This window comes from Protopterus annectens, chromosome 9.part0 (genome assembly GCF_019279795.1).
Source record: "Protopterus annectens isolate FY-2018-M chromosome 9.part0, PAN1.0, whole genome shotgun sequence".
NCBI lineage: Eukaryota > Metazoa > Chordata > Ceratodontiformes > Protopteridae > Protopterus > Protopterus annectens.
The window spans coordinates 1,799,616,282-1,799,640,549 of NC_056743.1; the positions used below are offsets into that span (position 1 = coordinate 1,799,616,282).

The 24,268-nt window shown below is 41.7% G+C and overlaps 1 pseudogene; it reads right to left on the minus strand.

Moving 5' to 3' along the window:
- Window positions 1–19,371: 19,371 nt before the first annotated feature.
- Window positions 19,372–19,985, minus strand: LOC122812272 (annotated as a pseudogene).
- Between the last annotated feature and the right edge of the window lie 4,283 nt (window positions 19,986–24,268).

Sequence of the window (24,268 nt, forward strand, 5' to 3'; positions counted from 1 at the left end):
CCTCACCCTACAGAAGGTGTCATGTGTGCAATGACAGCCATACAGTTCAGTAGCACTACATACCCAGGTTGGGGTCTAAACACATTAACCTTGACTACATTCTACACTGCAGTAAACTGTGGCACTCTGTCATAGTCACGGTGTGCATCAGAACCATATTAGCCTGTCCCTGCATCGATGTTATGGATGGCAGGTATGTGGCACAGGTATCATTATATGCACAGGGTGTGTGAATGTCATCTTAGCTGCATGGTTACACTACCTGACATGTATGCAGTACACATTACCACTGACTACATTCTACACTGTGGTACATTGTGGCACCCCATTACAGTCACTGTGTGCATCAGAACCATGTTAGCCTGTCCCTGCATCGATGTTATGGATGACAGGGATGTGGCACAGGTATCATCATATGCATAGGGTGGGTTGCAGGTGTGCCAGAGGCCGAGGGTGGTCCAAACATGTGTCACCATGTGTGGGGGTGAGGTGAGGGGTGTGGTTCCTTGACTGGGGAGTGGTGATGTGGTGTGTGTCATTATGGGGTCACCCTAGGTGTGGTTGCATAGTGTGTAGGTATGCATGCACCCAGTTCCACCATGTGGCTTCCCTATATGGGTAATGTTGGACAACTGCAGACCATACCTGGCAGGGTGTGCAGTTCAGCACCTCCAGCCATGAACAAGCTGACAATGCCTGCCAGGGGTACCATGGGCATGTGCAGGTACAGATCCTGAGTTGCTACTCTCCCCTGATGATGACATATGTCTGCTGGAACCATGTCCCACCTGCGCCTGGCCAGGGCCATGTGCACGTGGCCTGCTGTGGTATGGACAGCAGCCCCTGTGGTGTGCTGGGGCTGGTATTGCCACTACGGGAGCGCCTGTGCATCCTGGCATGTCTACGTTGACTGACAGCTTCTAGTGTCTCTAGCCTACATCCACATGGCCATAGCACCACTCCCACCACACATTCTTTTACAGGCATACCACTGTCAAGAAGGCCAACCATTTCACCCCACCATCTATCCATGACCTCAATATATTCACGGAAGGCAACAGCGAGTTCATGGAGGTTGCCACTTACAGCTGTGAAAGCAGACCTCTGCAGCCTTAGGACCTGTCTGGAGTGCATTTCCATACATGCCTGTGCCTCCATTGCGGCCTGAAACATGCTCCTGGTGGTACCAGTTGTGGTGCCTCTGTCAGGGGCAGGATTACCTGCAGTCCTCCCATGAGCACCACGGTACATCTGCCAATGTGGTGGCCTTCTGGACATCTGGCTATGTTGACTGTAACCCGATACAGTTGGCATTGACACCACCCTTTCCTGGTCATTGCCACCAAGCGCCAACTATCCCTCTGCTTTTGCTACATGTGATGGGGTTTGTAGGGGCACTGTAACTGTGTGCGGGCTTGTGGTGGCTAGGAGGGTGATGACACATGTTGGTGCAGTGTCGGCCTCTGACAACCCCCCCGTGCCTCACCTGTACCTTCATCATCATCGGTGTCTGTAGGGAGACCTACCACAGTATGCAAGCAGGAGGGACCCTGACTCACCTCGCCATCTGTGGAGAAACAAATACACATGTTAAGACCTGTACAGCAGTGAATAACAGTACACACACACTCACACTGACAGCTACCTTACTACCTCACCTTCCCTGAATTTGCAGACAGTCCTACAGTCAGTTACATATGTTCCCCTTCCTGCATGGCACTTGCTAATATACACACATCACTACAGCACATTAACATATCATCCCTCTCCATGCCTACACATGTGGTTACTACACTAGACCTGTTACTCCATCGCCTCCCTGACCTGGGTGGAGTAGGTTGTACATGGCCTCACTGCTGTCACCCTGTATTACCCTATGTATGGGCAGTAATGGTGTACTAGGTCCCTATATGGTTGGGGCTGCTACATTCACTACATATGTCACACACCAAAGCCTCATACCACAGTCTTGCTCAGTCCATGCCAAATCTGCTGCACAAGTGACCCATCATGCAGACAACAATATTACCTGGATACACTCACTGATGTGCTGTGGTAATTCCTCATTGCATTTGTAGTGCTGCATATGTGGGTAGCCAGTTACCTATCTGCTGCTGGCAATTTGATGTATATATCTGGTATGTACTGCACCTCCCAATGTATGCTCCATGCTACAGACTGTGTTAAGCTATCAGCTGTCCTGTGCTCACATACCTGACAGGTTGTCCTGGTGTCCCATGTCTCACTCCATGTACAGCACAATCCCAAGGGGAAGTACCGCCATGTGGTCAATCCCAATATCGCCTGTGCATACATGGACACACACATGCACACACACACACACACACACACACACACACACACACACACACACATCTGACAAGCATCGTCCACACTCAACTAGATTGCACTTAAAAACACAACTGAGTCACATACACACACACACACACACACACACACACACACACACACACACACACACACACACATACCACACTCCTACATATGGAGTTGCACAACATTTGTACACACAGTCCTCCCATTAGCCTTCTGTCAACATGCATTACATATGGAGCTCAACAGCATGCAGTGCAACTATTGTGACATCATGCTAGTGGCAGTATACATGTGTGTGAGACATGGGCTTTGTTGGTAGGTGATGGCCCCTCCCCATGTTAACACTGCACCCATGTACAAAGTGTTACTGTGGACCTGTTCCTCACCCTGCCTTGTACTATGCACCATACCTTGCAGGTGTAGAAACCATTGATGCATCAGTAGTACTGTGTCGGTTATGTCAGCTCCAATGATCACAGCCCCTGTGTGTTATATAGCAACACATACCTGGGATGATATGTGAACAGCTAGCAGTTGTGGATGCCTGATGTCTGCGTTACAAATGACAATATCAACAGTGCATTTATGACCAGTGCATCACTATTACACTGACAACCAGTGGACCTTACCATGGCTGTGAGGGGTGCCCTACACATGTCCCAGACCTCTGCATGGTTGCAAGGTCTATTCATGTGCACATCCCTTGGAGTGCACACACTGCTGCCATGAGTGCTGTGGGGTCAGGGTTACATCTGCAATGTTTACTTAATCTGATTGTGTGCAGCTGCAACCATGGTGGTGCTGAGTCACACATGTCCCTACTGTAGACCATGTGTCCCGCCACATGTCACATCCCTGTGGACACATTGCACATTGACAGGATGTTAGTTATCTTGCATGTGTCTGTTGTACCCTTCCAATACCCCAGCATGGTCTCTACTGTGATGCAGTGCATTTCTCAGCAACAAAACATGAACGTGTATAGCATGCAGTATGGGTAGGTGTGTTAGACATGTGCATGGGGATAGCCCATAGCTATTACATGCCCAATTTACCATCATGCATGAACACGAACCATACTCACCGGCTACGGCTGCTGACGTGGTGGTATGCTGGAGGGACCTATACAGGAGTGCGAGAAAGTTGATGTCAGTGACCACAGCTGTGGCATTCATAACAGGTGAGTTCAGCATTATGTTACATCAACAGTAGAATTACACTATATTACAGCTTATACATAACAGTTTATTACTACTACACAGCTGCAGACTATGTATATGACATCTTAGTTTTGCATGATGTACAGATGCAGATGCATACACACAAGTGGTGTACCGATGTGCCCTGGGACCTTGCCTGCATGCTCCTCAGCTGGTGTGTCATTGGCACCATCTTCCAACATGTGCCCTGGCAGGTGTTGATGTTGCAAGCAGACAGGTGCCACTAGGCTACTGAGAAGCTCCTCCACATGGGCAAGGAGTGGATGGGCAGGTTGCCCCCCCTGTTGTGACGTGGCCCTCCCTTATGGCAGCTGCAAGCCAGTGTACAAGGTGAAGCAGTTCAGTGCAATGATGCCGGATCTGCTCATAGCGGCAGTTATGTAGTTCAACATCATTGACCCTGTGGACTAGCTCGTTCCACAGGGCGGTCCTCTCCTCCTGGTCATGGGCTGTCCGGCCAAAAAGAAGTGTGTAGTGCTGTACCAGGTGGTCGATGATGATAGCCGTTTCAGCGGTGCTGTACGCAGGAAGGCGACTATGCAACATGATTCCTGGAAGACATAAGGATGGAAACAGGTTTGAGCCACCCACACAGCAGGGTTACCATAGTTCTTAATATACATATATGTCTCCTCGCACCATATCAGCTAGAACAACACGTTCACAGACTGCAATTGTTATGTCAGCTACTTACCTATCATTGGGACATATGTTGTATTGTACCAAGCTTTGTGCTATGTGTATGTGCCACGTTTTGTGCTATGTGTTTGTAGCCAAGCTCCCTGAGGGGACACTAATCTTTGCTGGCCTGTTACAGACTATTCCACCTGCATGCCATTGTCAGTACCACTATATATGTGTGTATAAATATACATCTATGTACATATATGTGTAGATATATGTTGTACATTGTGGATAGACCTATGTCTATATGAGTGTCTGTATCTGTACACATAGATGTCACATTCCATATCACATAGATATGTGGTGTGCATACAGACATTCAGTCCGCATTCTGTAACCGTCTTTCATTCACAGCTGCACTGCTCTGCCTTGCTGCAACACAGACAGGTGCCACGTGAACACAGCCTAACATTAGGGTGGTAACTATGGTGTGAGAGTGCTGGTACGCCTATTACACACATATGGCATTTGTGCATGCTACAGTACACATTCACATGACTGTCCTGCAAGTGGTGTGCTCTGACACCCATGTGTCTATCTTGATGGCAGTACATCCACCAACAGCCATTGTCCACACCAACATAACATACACAGATAAAAATAAAAATAAACCCCATCAGGACAGAAGATCCACAAAAGATGTTTATTGAGCACTTTCATTTAGTATAATACAAAACTTCATCAGAATATCTGTGAGGATTTATGTCCCACATTCAGTTTGATAGATTCCAGGTAGTTGAAGGGAACTATTCCTTTCTTCCCATTGAACACAACAGTGGCCCAGTTGTCACTGCCCTTATGCAATAAAAACACAATGTTGCCAGGCAAGACATTTAGCTCCTTGGCTGTTTTTGCTGTGAATTCAAACAGAACTCTGTGGGGCTCTCTGTTCTGTTTGAATTCACAGCAAGAACAGCCTCATCTCCCACTTCCGTGGATGAAACACACCCCCACGCTGTGCCCCATTTTCCATTCCTCTCTTCAGTATTATACAAGACTACTGTTCTCACAGAATGTGTGGACAGGCACTGTTCATTGATACTCATAGACTGCTTAGAATACTGTGACTGAGCACAGTGCACATATTTGCTGGTATTAATGTACATACTTACATACATTTCTTATACTGTTGACTGACTGTGCCGGATGATATGTTTGTGATAACAGCAGCTGATTTTATATCTGCCATGCCTTCATGGTAACTCACTTGGACTATAGTGTGCAGAGGGGGGGGACATGGGAGTGCTGATTATGTTGTTAGTAGCCACGATGAGGGCTATGGGCTATGGCATGCCTAAGGCACTGTGGGGGAAGTGTAGGTGGGTATGTGCTGGTGTGCACTAGGCTCAGACTTGCTGACCTCCAGTTACCATGTCATACACTGGGTTGGCCTCCACATTATTTAACTAGTGTGGCCATTGCTTACCGCTGCCCAAACAGGCATACTCCCGCTTGCTGCCGTATACCCCCATGCTACTTCATGTAAATGTCAGTATTATACATGCTTAAGTCAGGTGTACATGTCAGGTATGACTGTTCACGATGGTCAGTGTAAGATGAAGTGGGATTCCAATTTAGCAGTTCTGGATAGGTTACACTCAGGTATTCGGGTTAGGTTTAGTTATGCCATACCTGTGTTGTAGAGTAGATGTGCATAGTGAAGGTGTAGGTGGGTAAGTGGAGGGGTGGAAATTTTAACTGTATAGTAGGCCGTTCGATTGATTGGTGGGGGAGCAGTAGTGCAGGTTTGCAGGGTGTTGGGATATGTATGCGAGGCAGGAAAGGAGGTGTCAGTGTCAGTAGTTGGTGTAGGGGTATGGAGTGTTGGGGGGTGGTGGACTTCACCAGGTGGTGAGCAGGTGGTGATCCAAGTGTGCTTGGGTTTTCCCTTCATGTGTTATTTACATGTGTAGTCTGGGACAGCTGTGGTAATACACCTGGGTTGGGTGTTCCAGATTCTGCCAATATATTTGCGTGGAGGGTGTCACCAACTTGTGACTGTGAACATTACTATGAATACTACAGGGGTCGATAGGTAAGTGGTGTTATTGGGCCACACAGTGGGGCTGATAGTAGGGGACATGTCCAGGGATGTGCAGGACGGCTGACGGGAAGGTCCACAGCTGGCCATTTCTTCTACAGCAACAGCTGTGTATATACTCTGCATTTGGGGGTAGGTCTGGAAACTCACACCCCTGGGTGGGGGTGGGGGCAGCAATAATACCTTGTGATGCCAATTAGTTCAGCTTACATGCCTACAGTGGGGTGTTGTGACCATGTGTTCTTTCTTGTAATTTAGTGGGTTTGCAACGACACATCTGGTTATTCCGCCCACTGCCCTATAAACTAGACATTGCTGCTGTGGGACTCGTACTGGGTGTGGCTGCTCATTAGGTATCAGGTCTGCCCAATGTACACTATTGCTTACATCCCTGGGGCGGTCCACATAGAACCGCTCCAGCCAATACCTGGACAGCTAGGCCCATAATTACATACCCATAGTTCTCCACCCTCACCTCCTCTTTGGCACTCTTCCTTTCTCCGGGTGCAGGGTGGGTCTGGCCACAGCAGTACACACTACCCACTCCCCACTTCTCGGGACCCATCACGTATGTTGTCTCGCCCCATGGATCATCAGGCTTCCCCAACCTTCTAGTCCGAGAACATGCATGTCCTGCCATTAGACATCTGTGTAATGGCTGGTAACCTGAAAAGCATAGAATTTTTGGGTTGTCCCACAAGCGACATTCTTGTCTTTGTTTCAAGATTAGACTTGGTGGGTCTCTCCCACTGGTAGTACCCTGCCTGTAGTCTGGGAAGCAGTGGTTTGTTTACTTTTATTGTGTGTTTGTATGTTTCACCTGTCTAGCTGGGGGGGTTGATGCTACGTGTTACACATTTGTTGATTGGACCCCTCACCCCCATTGGCACAGCCTGTGAACATATGTAATTTTATATCTGTGTATATTTACACACACACACACACACACACACACACACACACACACACACACACACACATATATATATATATATATATATATATATATATATATATATATATATATATGGGTTACCTTCATTTGATCGAAATTTAATTTGATCTAAACTCATTTGATCGAAAACCAGTATTCAAGGCAAATAACATGGATTTGTCCCCCTCCCCTGGAGTTGGTATATATAGTTGGGGGGGGGGGTGTGGGGGGGGGTTCAAAATCTGAACTTTTTGTGTGATTTTCTTCTTTTGAAGGAAACTAGGTGGGGGGCTTTGCCCCCCCCACACACACACACCCCCCACCAATGTGTAGGGCTGTGCCCTCACACCCCCATAACTATATATACCAACTCCAGGGTCGCACAACCTTGGGGAGGGGGACAAATCCTGTTATTTGCCTTGAATACTGGTTTTCGATCAAATGAACATTCGATCAAATGAGTTTAGATCAAATAAAATTTCGATCAAATGAAGCGTTCAAAATCTGTACTTTTTGTGTTATTTTCTTCTTTTGAAGGAAACTAGGTGGGGGTGCTTCACCCCATCCACACCGTCAATGTGGGGGCTGTGCCCCCACACACCCCTTAACTGTATATACCAACTCCAAGGTCACACGACCTTGGGGAGGGGGACAAATCCCTGTTATTTGCCTTGAATACTGGTTTTTGATCAAATGAACATTCGATCAAATTAGTCTAGATCAAATGAAATTTCGATCAAATGAAGGTAACCCATATATCTATATATCTATATCTATATATGTATATATATATCTATATTTATATATATATATATATATATATATATATATATATATATATATATATATATATATATATATATATGTATGCATACACACACACACACACACACACACACACACATATATATATATATATATATATATATATATATATATGTATAAAAGACATATGGATGTATGGGTGTCTGCATATGTATATATCTATATGTGGGTATTTATATATATGTATGTCTATGTGTGTATACATTTGTAGTACAGAGAGGGAGAGGTATAACTCCATGTAGTTATGGGTATATATACACACACACATACCTCTTCATATTTACATCTACATTTGGTTATACCATTCTTTGCCATATAACATAGACTGTGCTGCAGTGGGACTCATAGTGGGAGTGGCTGCTCATTGGGTGGCAGGTCTACCCATAGTTCCCCCACCCGCACCTCCTCTACAGCACTCATCCTTACTCTGGGTGCAGGTCGGGTCTAAACACACCACTACACACTGCCCACTCTCCACTTCACGGGACCCATCTCGTACTTTGTCTCAACCCATGGGTCATCAGGCTTTCCCACCCTTGTAGTTCTGGTATGTACATGCCCCACCTTGATAGGTCATCGCACGGGCTTCCTCCTATAACTAGACAATTTTTGTGGTGTCAAGCAAGGGACGCTCCTTCTCTGTTCCAAGATTAGACTTCTCGGGTCCACTGTGTCCCCCCCCCCCAGTTGTATCCTGCCTGTGGTCTGGGGAGCAGTGGATTATGTAGATTGTTTGTGGGTTTGTTTGTATGTTTCCCCTGTCCAGCTAGGGGGGTGTTCATGCTACGTGTTACACGTTTGTTGCTTGGGCCCCTCACCTCTATTGGCATGGCCTGAGAACATATGTCATTCTTCAGTGCTGTATCTTATCATAGCTATATATCTATGTATATCTACACACACACACACACACACACACACACACACACACACACACATATACACATATATATGTATATATATATATATATATATATATATATATATATATATATATATATATATATATATATATATATATATATATATATATATATATATATATATAGATATAGATATAGATATAGATATATATATATATCTAACGACATGGATGTATGGGTGTCTGCATATGTATATCTGTCTGTATATGTGGGTATTTATTTATATATCTATCTATGTATACATTTGTAATACAGAGAGGGGGAGGTATATATTTATATAGTTGTGGGTATTAATACAAACACATATACTTCTAAATATTTAGCTACATATCCTGTAATGTTGACTGGTATTGCTGGATACTGTGTTTCGTGTGCATACCAGCCAACCTTGTGTGTCATGTATGCTTTGCAATACCTACAACTAAATCCGTTAGTGTACACAGAGTCACATGTGACATCTATTGTTAGTACCAGGAATACATTCATCCCATGTGGGACAACCCACACATTGGGTATTCAACCTTCATCTACACCCAGGGTTACATAGGTACCCCTGGCTATGTGCATGGTCTACGGCGTGTGCCACACCTAGAATACTTGGGTCGGAACATCATATTGGATGGGTCTAGAGGGGCATCAATGTGTGGTGGTGTGGTAGCTATGGGCTGGTAACCAGGGTAGGGATGGTGGCTACGTGTATGCTGCAGGTGGGGGGAAGCAGAACTGTGGGTTATGCATGTATGGGTTGGGAATGCCCTGGGTTGGATAGGTCTGTACTGCTCGGCCCGCCTAGTGGGTGGAGGAGAGGGGTATGTGATGTCGACATGTGACACATAGAGGGCTAATTTAATTCCCTAGTTCAGTGACAGATGTACAATGCTATGAGTTTGGTAGTGTATTGCAGGGCGGACATGTTTGGGTGGGTGGGAGCTATGCAAATTCGTACGTGACGTATATTGTTTGGAGCCTCTCAGGCCCATTGACATCGCATGTGGACATATATGTTTCTGTTCATCTACCATTGTTATATACAGATGTCTGGCCATATATACCTCTGTGGGTATATATATTTGCTTACATATTTCTAACTATGTTGGAATATACCTACGGAGACATATATCTGAGTACATATGTCACTTGATGTGTATATGTGGACATATAGATGTTGACATATATATGTGTAGTTGTCAGCATTTGCATGTATATCTATTCATATAGGTTCATAGGTTCATAGGTTCATAGGTAGGTACTAGGCTATCTGCCCGAAGGCATTTATAAGCCTAGCCAGAATGTGTTGGATTTCACCGCCCCCTTCGATTAGTTCCCTGTGCCTCTGTCCAGCAGATCCACTGAAGTGATCCCTGGGGTAAACTTTCGGTTTCCCATCCACTCGTCAAGGTTTCTCTCGAAGAGTGCTAGCGAGGATTTGTATATATATATATATATATATATATATATATATATATATATATATATATATATATATATATATATATATATATATATATATATATATAGATCAAGATTCCTCTTGAAGAGAGTCAATGAGGGACTCTGCCTAACCTGGACTGGGATTTTTTTTCCAGGAAGGGAGCCTCTGGGTTATGAATCTCTGTCCCTCCACATGTCCTATTTATTTCAGTGCTGAGGTTCAAGATTTATATATATATATATATATATATATATATATATATATATATATATATGGATATTTATATATATGTATATATATTATATATGTGACTACATCTATAGATATGTTGTATCCATGTAGATAGTGATATATTTGTACACACACACCCATCTAGCTATAGGTATACATTCTCTGTACTGTTGCATGACTGAGCTGGGGTTATGTTTCTGACAACATACAATTTCTCCATATCTGGCATGCCTTAATGGTAAATCATTTCATGCATTGTGTGCATGGTCTTGGGTTCTGTCCTTGTCGAAGCTCTTTGTTTTGTTGCTGGGCAAAACACCGGCCATTGGATACTGTGTGCTTAAGGCACTTTCAAGCGGTTGTAAGTGGGTTTGCACAGAGCTAAGCACTGCTGGCTTCCAGTCACAGTGTCTTACACCCAGTTAGCTTTTCATTTGCTTAATCTGTGTCGGCGGTGCTTCACCCCACGCAAATGCACTTGCACACGCTTACTAGTGCTTACATATACTTACTATTGCTTATCTGTGCTTATGCCGGCTTACTACTGACTTATTCATTATGGTACTGACTCTTCACATGTGCATTTAATGCAGTACTCCAGTTCACATTTAAATGTTATTTAATAGGTTGTACAGCAATAAAATGTAAATAAATGTTTGTATACAGATTTCCCATGGAAAATGGTATGTACTGCAGTGGAACTCGAACCATGAATGCTTGCTTGTTAGGCAGATGCTCTGACCACTACACTATTGCTGTGTTGTTTTATTTGCATACATCTTCTTTGTTATCCTCTTCAGCCTTTTAAGCTGCTTTAACCATAGCTAAGTGATGGGCACACTTGAGCTCCTACGGTTAGCTGTACTCGGAGTTTTAAAAATAAATAAAGGGGTTACTTCTTTTTATTTTTATGTCCTGCTGCTGTTGTACACATGGGGGACTGTTGGTGGGGATATGCAGACACCTATGAGTGGTCTTGCTGATTTATTTACACTTTCTGCTGTTCTACTTTGCAGTGGCATGTTTATTCTGAGAGCTCTGCTCAGACACACCCCCTGCACTCGTACACACTCCGTGTAGGATTAGGAGTTCAGGTAAAGCGCCTTCATTAATATGCATGGCGTGCTGCCGTCCTCCTCCTAATATGCCGCTTCTGTGCAGGACTAGACTAGTCCTGCATGGAAGATTAGTAAATCCAGGGGCCCATCTCTGGTAGTCACTTATTTTGTAAAAACTCTAGTCTCCCACTGACTCTCTTCAAACTGCATTCAGTCTGAAGAGTTCACTCACAACAGAAAGTATTAGGACAGAATGACATTTAACCAGTCATGGCTTTCAAATGTATACATAAATCCATAGATATATGGAGAGATAGATAGATATTCAAAAATCAAGTTAAACCTGAATTGGACAGCAATTGAGTTTTGAACTATGCATTTTTCTACCTCACTTTTAGTGTTCATCAATATCTCTTTAGTTATCATGCAGTATTTTATATACCCTAATAATTATCCATTTTAACAGCAGCTTGTTTTCTAGATTTAAATAAAAACTCAACCAAATCTGGTCTTTCCCTTAGCACTGGCCTATCCCTTACTCTTTGCCTATATTCTGTTATCAGTCTCTGGTAGGGAAGGCAGACTCCAGGCTTCTGCTTGGCCTCCTTCCTCTCTATTAGCTTTCCCTTACTACTAATTTACTTCCAGTATATTGGTTCCTTTGCTAAATGTCTTCAGTAAACTGCAGCACACTCTTTTCTGTTTTCTATACCCTACTTACAGTCACCCTACATCTTTTCTTATTTCTTGAAATTCCCCCCTACCAATTTCATCACCCTTTCTTCATTTTCACTTTGGTTTATAAGTTTTTTCTTAGAGTTATATATATGAGCCTTAACTGCAAGTTTTAAAGCATCATTTCAAATCAGATTTTCATAAACTACTATGTTTTTTTGGAAGACTCAACTTATTCCACCTAATTCTGCCCTGTTCTCCTCCCAAATAAATTCCTTCAACTCTTTATTAATTATAATCTACGACTTCTCCTCTGGTTGTATATAAAACAAAAGGGACTAAGAACATTTTCTCTGCGTGTATGTTCTATGCATATCCATAATCCTGACCTTCCATTTCCTTGGTTTTTGCATTCTTTTGTTTGATTTCTTCCTGCGTATCCTTAGCCAGAACAGTATCCTTTTTAATCCATACACCTGAATGTTTTGTCTTATCATGTCCCCATAAATGTGGGCATTGCTGAACCAATTCATGTGTGGGTGCATAATTTACCACTAGAGCCTTTGTTTTATCTTTATTCATTTTATATCCTCAAAAGAGACTTGGAGTTGTCTCAGGATGTTCTACAACATTGAAATGTCCCTTTCTGGATTTGTCAGGTGCAAAATAATATCATTTGCAAATAAAGCTAACTCTTCTTGATTACCATATCAGTTGTTAGTTGCATTTCTAAATATAAAGCAAATAACAAAGGGAAAAGCAAACACCAATGCCTGGTTAATCTGTTCAAACACAGCTTGCTGGAGATAAACCCACTCACTTTAAGTCATGTCTCTGACGCTTCTTGTATCTTCCTTATTAACTCTATTATTCTATCAGAGAGTACAAATGCTACCATTACTCTAGTCAGAAAATCTCACCTGGGTCTTGAATGGTTTTTCTACAGCAAGACCACGTGTACTACCTTTTCATTTGATTCATCAGATAAATCTGCACTTTTTACATAGTCATGCCTACAGTATTTTTAGAATGACAGACACACACACACACACACACACACACATATATATATATATATATATATATATATATATATATATATATATATATATATATATATATATATATATATATATGGATTCACTACAAAAGCCCAAAACCTCACAATACTGACACGCACAATACCGACGCCCAGAAGCACGAAAAGTCAAAATACCGAAAACGACATAACAACAAAACAAAAGCCCCAAACCATCAATAACAACATGTATGCAGGGGGCATGCCCCCCACACCCCCTGTAACTCAAATATACCTACTCCGAGATCACATTACAGTGAGAGAATGGCAAACTTCCCATTCCGCACTGTACGGCAATCTCCATTATTCATTGTCGGGATCCTGAAGTTTTGTGATTTTGGGCATCGGTATTGTGGCCGTCGGTATTGTGAGGTTTCAGGCTTTCATAGTGTTTCCAGATATATATGTATATAGTACAAAGATAAAATGTGCTATGATTCTGTCAAACTGTAAGGACATTGCAGTTTGGTAAAAAGTAGTATTACCCACTTAGCCACCTGGAGATTGGATAATAAGAAACATTTTGAAATTTTTGCTTATGTGACCCACTCATACTTTCAGTGAAGTGAATAATCGAATTAAAAATATATTTTGTGGATGTGTGTGTGTGTGTGTGTGTGTGTGTGTGTGTGTGTGTGTGTGTGTGTGTGTGTGTGTGTGTGTGTGTGTGTGTGTGTGTGGAGATAGATATAAATGACAGTACCTGACAGGTTGGACATTATTGGATAAATGCTGCATGAAGAATAATTCCCTACCTATCTGCGGTGGTGGTGCTGCGGTAGCATTGTCACCTTACAGTAAGACGTTGTCGTGTTCGATTCTCAGCTAGATCATCTTCTGTGTGGAGATATGTGTGAATGGGCATACCTTCGTTGAAGGTTGTGCTTCAGAGCTGGCAACTCTGCATGTAGAAATCTCCTGCCAATCATTAGCGGAGCGGAGTTCCACTGTGGCGACCCCTAACTGGAAAAAAACGAAAGACACAACAACCTGTAGAAGGCTACCTTCAGTCTGTCCCAGTTATAGTTTCCTTTCCCCTTGCATTCCTAAACTCCACACCCCCTGTCTGTCTCCATGATGCCTTCCCTCTGGCGCTTGCCCTTCTTAAAGGGGGAATGACAATGTCACCTGCTAAAACATTGAGGCTATTCTCTCTCCTTGGGCAGAAAGGGCCCACATTTGTCTAGGGTTATGGCAGGATTTCGCTGTAACACTTGCCCTCATTGTGAGGAAGAAGGGAAAGATCCAGTTAATGGTGATGGGGCAGACATCGGTAGCAGAGAGGAGTAGGACAATTAAAGAGGAGATATGAGGAAGAAGTAGCTGCTGCCCCTGGTTGTTGGTTGGAGAAGCAAAGAGGTTGCAGCAAGCCTGCATTAAAAACAACTTCTAAGCCCCTGAGGGTCCATTTGTCAGGTATCAGTAAACAATGCCTGTGGCTATCCACTGCAGAACTGTTCACTCTCTCTGAATGTAGTTAGCCACCAGAAAATAGTTGGAACACATGGCCCATTCACACACCTTTATAGTTTCTTTACAAAAGGGATAAGACTGTCTCCTTCTCTTGTTTTGTGATGTAGCAAACTGTAGCTTTCATTTCAGAGTTAATGGCTGTCACATCATAAGGAAAACAATCCTGAAATGCTTGGAAGATATGGAAGGCTGCCTTTGTCTGTTGGACATTGATATTTAGAGTGGCTTCAGAGGATGATAATGCACCTTAAATATCTGTCCATTATGATGGCATCCCCACCTTGGAGCATATTCATTTGTGCTGGGAAAGTAAAGTAGAATGCCTCTAGTGAGGTTTTAAAGTCCATTCCCCACAAAAAGGCCTCTTTTAGACTCTAGAGATTTAAACTTTTGTGTGACATGGGAATTTTAATGTCCAATGTAGCACCATCTTGTAGAGTATGGCACAGAATACCATTTGGAGAGATGCAGCCATGTGTCCTGGTATCCTGAGACAAAGATGAGCTGAGATTCTTTAGGAGTCCAAAATAAGGAAGATCATGCATTTTTAGCACTGTATTCTCTATACAGGCAGTTATGCTCTATAAGGGAATGAGTCTGTGCTGCAGCTGATGAACGTATGGGGTGGTCTGCAACTCTGCAAGGTTCACTGCACAAATCAAAAGAGCACATTTTGATCTGAGATTCCCTTATTACAGTGTGAACCTAACTGTAGGAGCAGTTATGATGCAGGCCCCTAGATGTGGGAGAGTCTTGACTCTGATGCCCTGGTACAACAACCCAGCTACAACAAATATATCTTTGGTAAGCACCTAGGGGACAGAGGTAAATTATGAGTGAAGCATCTGGAACTGGTAACGACTGGCTCTTACTTGGAAGAAGAGAAACCTCCTAGACTCATTTGTACACTTGAAGTGAGGCAGTCATCTTGGAAGTCCAAAGAGCACATCCAGTCTTCTTTTAACAAATTAGAAATGATGGACCACACTGTGCCCATATGAAAGATTTCTCTGGGGCTAAATGTATTTAGGTTGCTTACTTCAAATATTGACCTGAATTTATTTGTCTGTAAAAAGATCCAGATTCTATATGGACTGATTTAGCTTCTTGGATGGTTATTTTATTTATTATTTTTAATGAAGTTGAGAATCTCCAGTCTTACGGATATTTTTTTAAAGGGCAGAACATCAGGCAAGGGAAGAGAAGGTGAGATAGGTCAAGTTTAGAAAGGAATCTTGTAACCTCTGATGTTAGAGTTTAGCCTGCTAAGTGTTTCAGATGTGCAAGGTTTATATTCTGTGTTGTGCATTGGAAAGACATTACCACACACACTAAGGCTGCAATTATTGCTTTCTGCATATTAGTGGACCCACCCTAGTAGCTTATGAAAATGCTTATCCTTCAGTCCATAATCATTTTGGAAGTTACCCTGGTTAGTGGGCTTCCTCCCAACTCACTGTTGCTTCTTTGGCTCTGTGCCATTTCTGAAACACACCTGAATCTGACTCCACTGCATCTTGGAAAACGGACAGTGAGGTGGTTGAAACTTCATGCCTACAACAGTGACAGTCTTGCCCCCTTTCTTTGAATTTTCAAGATATACCTTTACTTCAGGACCAGAAATACAGGGACCTTGAGACTAGGTATTCATAATGATCGCTTCATGTCCCCAGGAAAATCTGTCAAGAGAAGTCAGGAGTGCCAGCGCACAACACTGCTGGGTTTTGCCGGGTCTCATAGATTTGGCTAAACATTCTGCAACATTGTAGAGACTCAACATCATAAACCTGTTCATGGATGAAGCAGTTGAGGTTTGGGAGAGGAATTTCTGTTTAGCAGTGGCTGGCAACTGCTCAGTGGTATGGACATTTCATCAGATGCATCATATTCAAAGTACACCATGTTAGACAAATAACTTAGGATCCATAAAGTAAAAACAAAGGATGCATATACTTGCTTTTTATACTGTCATTTGCACCAGATACTTTGCCTGGGCAACAGACAGCTTAGATCTGCAGTGTATGTTTCTTTTTTAAGGTTGCTGCTGAAACTTTAGTGTCAGGCTTCGGTATTATAAGCAAGTAAAGGACACAATCTTATACTTTGTGTCTCTGAGCAAAAATGTCATTCTCTTGGAGGGCAAATGGATGTAGTTAGCTTTCTTATAGAGAAGAAACACTTTCTTGGGGTTTTCCCAATTTGCCTTGGTTGTATCTTTCAGGTTAGATCTTCAGGCCTTCTGAAGCTTGGTCTGTGGGAAGCATACTGAATCTGTGGGCCATTACACCCTTCAACTCATCATTTCTAAATATTGCCTGAACTTGGGGTCAGTATTGGGGGTGCAGTAGAGTCAATATCCTCCTCTACATTGTTGACAGGTGCAGCGGGTGGGGAACCTTCGTGCTTCTTCTAGCATGAGGGTCTTCCTTGCCCTCTTTAGTATAAAAGAGTCTGAACAGGAAGAAATAACCCTCTTAGGTGCAGGTGCTAAGATGTCGGGCTCCATGAAGGACTGTGGTCTGTCTGACCTGGGCAGTTTGCAGAGATGAGGATTCAAGATGTTGCTTGATCCAAGTGAAAGCTGTCATAACTGAAGTTTGGACAGAAGCATAGCTAGGGTGTGGCAAAAAGGGCAGCAGCCCTGGGTGCAAAGTGTGAGGGGGGGCACAACTGCAGGACCAGCATTCATTTCTATACCAGCATTTCTGAATGCCATTATGAAAATGAATTCTGGCACAGCTTCTGCAGTCAGGATGGAAGTGCTTGTTTCACAGCTTTGTGGGAGGTTTGTCTAAGTTCTAACAAGCAGTTTGTTAAAGTTATGAAAAGAAGAGCTTTTTTGCCCATCACTTAACAATGAAGGAAGCAGAAGATGTGATGCTCCTCCTTAGGAGAGAAGTGAGGAGCACCAGATGGGAGATCAGACCTTTTTTCATCCTCAGCTCACAGCTGAGGGGCACCAAATTGGGAAGCAGCAATGGCCAGTGGATGAGTTACAGCTCTGAGCTTGGACATAATGTCTTGGTGTGAAGCACTGCACAGGTGCTGGCTGCTTCAGTGTCAGTTTTGAAAGCTGCACTGATGCCAAGGAAGTCAGCGCAGAAATAATGTGGAGCGCAGAAGAGGCTTGATATTAACACCAGGGAAGTCAGAGTTCAGCACCAGGATCGGGATCCCAGCATTGATGGTGAGAATCTCATCAATGAGAGCATCAACATTGACCCGTATGTGCCAAAATTAACACTGGATAGATCAGCCTTGACATGGGTCATGACATTAGGAATGATAATGAAGGGGTGGAAGCTGGCATTCTCGGGACCATTACCAAAAGTGTGGAATCAGGAAATCTGAGAATTTCTGTTATGGTGAGAAAATTGTCATATTCCCTTGCTACTATCAAAGGAGAAAGGAAAGGATCACCACACCAGCTCACCTGGGCTTTCATAAGGGTTTCTGAAAAGCTCTTATAATCAATTTCAGGTTCAGCAGGGGAAAGGTGGGGATAGGTGGTCTCAGCTTTTTTGGGGCAGAAGAAACATTCTTGTCCAAACTAGAACCAGAAACATTAGGAAACTTAGCAGAGACCAGTAGTAGACTTAACTACATTATACTGGCTGTCCAAACAAATTAACCATGGAACTATAATACTTGGAGATTTAAATATAGACTGGCAACTCAGAAATTCTACTACCCCCACTGAATCCATAAATGTGTACAACTTCCAACAATTAAAAAACATACCCACCAGAATCAATAAAACCTCAGGGAGACACTCAACATTATATTTTTTTATATATAATATGTAAGGTTGCCTGATTTAGTCATTAGAATTTGATGTTTATGAAATTATATTTGATATATATATATATATCACTATTTAATAGAGTGAAATGTGAACTTTGTATAAAATAACATATAGGTTCATAGGTTCATAGGTAGGTACTGGGCTATCTGCCCAAAGGCATATATTAGCCCAGCCACATTGTGTGGTTAGTTCTGCAAGAAGCCCAATTTGAGGTGCAATTAAAGTAGCAGGGCTGTAGTGGTAAAGTGGGATGAGTTTGTGCCACACTCTTTACAAAAAATACATTTATGCTGAGATTATCAGGGATTGTTATTTCACTGCTTTCTGGTTCTGTGTGTAGACCATGGCTCAGCATTATAAAATGTGATTTAAGAAAGTGTCCCTAACCCTTTTCACAACTTTTTAATTCAAAATAATTTACATGCATGGTATAACACATAATTGTTTAGTCAGGCAGCTGCAGATGGAATTGGCTTTACAAACATCTTACTGAAAAACGAACTAAATATGTTGCTTAACGTTCATGGTGCAACGCAGAATCAATTAGCCAGGCATCTGATGCCCTCATTGGCTGTCCCCAAAGTCATTAACTTTTAAGAAAATTGCTAATTCTGTAATTAAAACTTTTACTGAAGCCCTCTTGCTCCAGATTCATTGTGGAAGTCTTCACGACGTATTACTTCTGCATTTTGCTTTCCAGATGAGAACTCCCAACTGCTGTAGACATTATACCAGAGGGTAGAGAGCTGCTGTGGCAATTCCACATTGGTTTTGTTGGTCCCTTGCCAAATAAAAGTATCCTTGCATACCCCAGCTTATACTTCAACTGTTTTTAACAATCCAGTATTTATTCTGCTTAGTTTATGTTTGCCTGCTGTATCCGTAACCAGTAACCAAAACACCATGGTTCAGTTTTGTACTGCTGCATTGAATTTCATTATAAATTCCTGAACTATAGAACTGGAAGGAAAAGTGGCTTGCATCCATAGCTACAGAGATTGGTCCATTTAATGCAACAGCAGTCTTCAGAGCTTTTTCATCTCCACTTTTTATAGAAATATAGTCCAGACAGTTGGTAGCGTTGTACTGACCATCATACTGGCACGGCTGTCCATCCGTACCAGTGTATGGATAGGAGGATTCAGGGTTAATACCGCCATTACTCTTGACATACAGGTAAGCCCTAGCCATTGAACCTCCATTGCAGCCCTTGTTCCCCTGAGGCCATGAACAGTCGATGAGGTTCTGCTCACTTAGTGACACCAGCATATATATATATATATATATATATATATATATATATATATATATATATATATATATATATATATTTCATACATACATACATACATTGGTACTAAGCTAACTGCCCTTGCGAGCCATTTTTTAAGCCTAGCCAATTATCCCTTGTGAGACTCAAACTCTGCACCTTGTGTTTGTAAGGCAAACACCTTTTATGTAAGGTTGCCTTATGTGATAAATTAGAATTTGATGCTTTTGAAATTACAGTCTGTGTATATGTTTTCAGATGAAAAATAATGAAGTGTGATTTGCATTATATACGATGGATATATGTCCCTTTTAAGAAATATTTAGAACGTATTTAAAAATGATAATTTTGTTTAATTGGCTGACTAATTAATAGGAGCATTGATAGATTAATTGAAGTAATCATGATTGCGCTGCATGCATTTAAAGACAAGGGTGTTGTTTAGAAGTGTTCCATTAGAAGGCAAGAAGCCGAGGTACCAGAACGTTCTGTATGAATAAAAGACTTGTCCTTGGAGTGGTGTTCCTGTTTTTGATGGTGGCATGTTATGTTTATTGAGATTTTCTTCATGAAGGTGTTTTTTCTAGACACTCAACATTAGACTGGATTCTTACAAACAAACCAGACAAACTGACAAAAGTAGGCTGCCTCTTAGATTGCATAAGTGACCACATACCAACATAAGCTATTAGAACTCACTATAACCTAGATAAACATATAATCTGTAATCAAATATGAAATACAACCAATTTCAGCAAATATATTTTCAATGAAAGACTAAAACAATAAAACTGGAATGTACTTAGAACAATGCCTCTAAATACTGCTGCAGAACACTTTAATAACATACTCTTATGAACCTTAAATAATATAGCACCAGTACATAATAAAAGAGTAAAGTCCAACCCCCACACCATAGTTAACAAAAGAAACAAAACAATTTATAATAAAAAGGGATAAAGCCTGGAAAATTGGTATAATAATAGAACTCAAAATGCCTTCCAGCAATTTAGACATCTTAGAAAGTTTGCAAAACTAAATGGAGAAACAAACATTATTATAGCAACTTACAAAACAACCCAAAACATTTTGGTCATCACTAAATAAAGTACTCCAACCTGGCAAGACCACCCCTCCCTCTCCAAAAACAGACACCACGGCAGACTCTATCCCCACACAGTTTAATTGCTACGTCATACAATCAATATTATCTCTCTTAGATACTAACACATCTTAGTCCAGTACCCACCTTGCTCATAATGAGGTTGCTCCGCAAACTAAAATTATTTCCATAGCTGTAGACCAGCTACCATCAGACTACCTAAAAATGGCCATAGAAGTCACAGCCATTCCTGTGTTTACACTAATTAATAGGTTCATAGCAGAAAGATACGTCCCATCACTATGGAAAAAAATTCGACATCATATCACTGCACAAAGGCAGCATATCCAGAGTTTAATAACTACAGACCAATATTGATTCTCTCCTCCTTCTTTCAGCTGCCCCCATTAGGGGTCGCCACAGTGGATCATCTGTTTCCATTTCTTCCTGTCCTTTGCATCTTGTTCTGTCACACCATCCATCTGCATGTCCTCTCTCACCACATCCATAAACCTTATCTTAGGCCTCCCTCTTTTCCTGTTACCTGGCAGCTTCATCCTTAGCATCCTTTTCCCAATATACTCTGCATCCCTCCTCAGCACATGTCCAAACCAAAGTAATCTTGCCTCTCTGGCTTTGTCTCCAAACCTTCCAACCTGGGCTGACCCCCTAATATACTTATTCCTAATCCTGTCCACCCTCGTCACACCCAGTGCAAATCTTAACATCTTCAGCTCTGCCACGTCCAGCTCTGACTCCTGCCTTTTTGTCAATGCCACTGTCTCCAACCCGTATAACATAGCTGGTCTCACTACCCTCTTGTAGTCCTTCCCTTTCACTCGTACTGGTACTCGTCTGTCACAAATCACTCCTGACACTCTTCTCCACCCACTCCATCCTGGCTGTACTCTCTTCTTCACCTCTCTTCCACACTCACCATTACTCTGAACTGTTGATCCCAAGTATTTAAACTATTTAAATATTGATTCTCTCCACCCTCTCCAAAATATTAGAGAAATGCATCCATATTCAGCTGATGCAATACCTAATCTCATATAACCTGCTTTCAGAACCACATCATGGCTTTAGGCCCCAGTACAGCACCAGTACTGCTCTACTGCATTTTACCAGTATAATAAACCATCATAGAAGCAATGGCCTGCTTGTGTCCACCATGTTCTTAGACTGGTCAAAGGCATTTGATACTGTCTTGTACCAGCAACTACTCATGTGACTCTCACCAATAGGACTTTCACAATACTCCTTGTCATGGTTCCTTAGTTACCTATCTGGAAGGCAACTGGCCGTTAAATGGAAACAAATCTACTCATCCTTTCAACCAGTTACTGCAGGTGTCCCTCAGGGCTCTATTCTGAGTCCTCTACTATTTAATATATTTATTAATAACCTCCACACCTCCAGTCACCATGCTAGTTTAGTTCGGTATACAGATGACTCAACATTAATATGTACAGCGTCAACAATAAATAAGCTCCAAGACATTACCCAAAAATCTTTCACCTCTCTAGAAACCTGATTCAAAGAATCAAACCTCCTACTCAAACCCAAGAAAACTAAGTTAATGCTTTTTACCCCAAATAGTTGCCAAAATCAAAAGCAATCTTTTACCATAAAGTCAGCAAATAATACTGTCATTGAAACTGTAACTCACAGTAAACGTCTAGGCATTATAACAGATGACAATCTAAAATATGATCACCATATTCTGCACACCATTAAATGTACACACCGGAAACTAGGTTCCCTTTATGGGATCAATGGATTCCTTACAGATAATGCAATAAAAACCTTCTCACTCTCTTATACGCTGCTCATATCATAACAAACTTAAACAATATTCAAAGAAAGAAACTTGCCTCCTGATACAATAAAATAGCTAATTTTGCCACCAATCTCCCTCACAGGACCCACCACTGTCATAGCTTAAAGCAATTAAACTGGCTTGAAATGCACAACTACCTAACACATTCATAACTAACTACAGCACACAAACTCATTCATCTTCCAGGAAAAATGCTTTGCATTACAAAACTTATTACTGCCCAACTCTCCAGCAAGGAGCCTCCATTCTAGTAACAAATTGTTACTACTCACAAGTAAGTCAAATTATGATGCAACAGACTCACTCTACTCCCAATACATTTCTAAACTCTGGAATAGTATCCCCACACAAATAAAACTCTCCAACAAACTTAATAGTTTTAAACCGCAGTTTAAACCAACGTCTTAACAAATCCTGGTCCTGTACATGCTAATCATTAGATTAAGACTTTGTGCTCACCATATGATACTCTCCAAATATTCTCCTTAAACAGCATACTCTCAACCTTTCACTGAAATGACAAAACAACTTTTTATATATAACTGCTGGCTGTACAATCCACTAAGTTGCACATAGGTTTTCTTTTTAGTAACTTCTGCCTCTGTAAAATCTTGGAATGTTTAATTGTAACTACTGTATGTGTATAAATGTAAATAGAAATGTAACTACTCTTTGCTGATCTGGACCTTAGTATACTGCAATGTAAGCAAATGGAGGTTTTCTCCCCGGGCCTTCTCTGAAAATGGATATTACCCAGTCAAACCTTTCTGGTAAACAAAGATAAATCAATAAACAATTATTACAGTAGGTGTCAGTCTCCAGTCTTCCACCTGAGATCATTCAGTGGAACTTTCTTTTCTGTTGAAACTGCACTTACTGAAACTGCATGTAAAATGTGAAATACAAAACAAAGATATGGGCCTGCTTTAATATGACTGCATTTACAGGCCTATGCAAAGAGAATACTGTATGAATATAGGATTTATTCTGACAAAACTATATGTGAGACATGATCTTAAACTCTCCTAGAAATCCCTGAACTAGCATTGGCTTCTGTTATTACTTTGTAAATGTTTAATATAGTCTGAAAAAGATACCATAATGATCACTACAACTAATATAGCAACTGCAAAATAAATTCTTATGTGGTAAATAAACTTGCAATTTTAATTTTGACCACAAGGTGTCACTTAGCCATTCACATCCTGTCAATTATCTGAAAATCTTCTGAAGTTTCTTACACTTTATTATTTAATTTTAATGGGCAATTCTTTAACATGTCTTACAATTGGTATTACATGCCCTACGTAACACTACCCATACTAATTTTCATGATA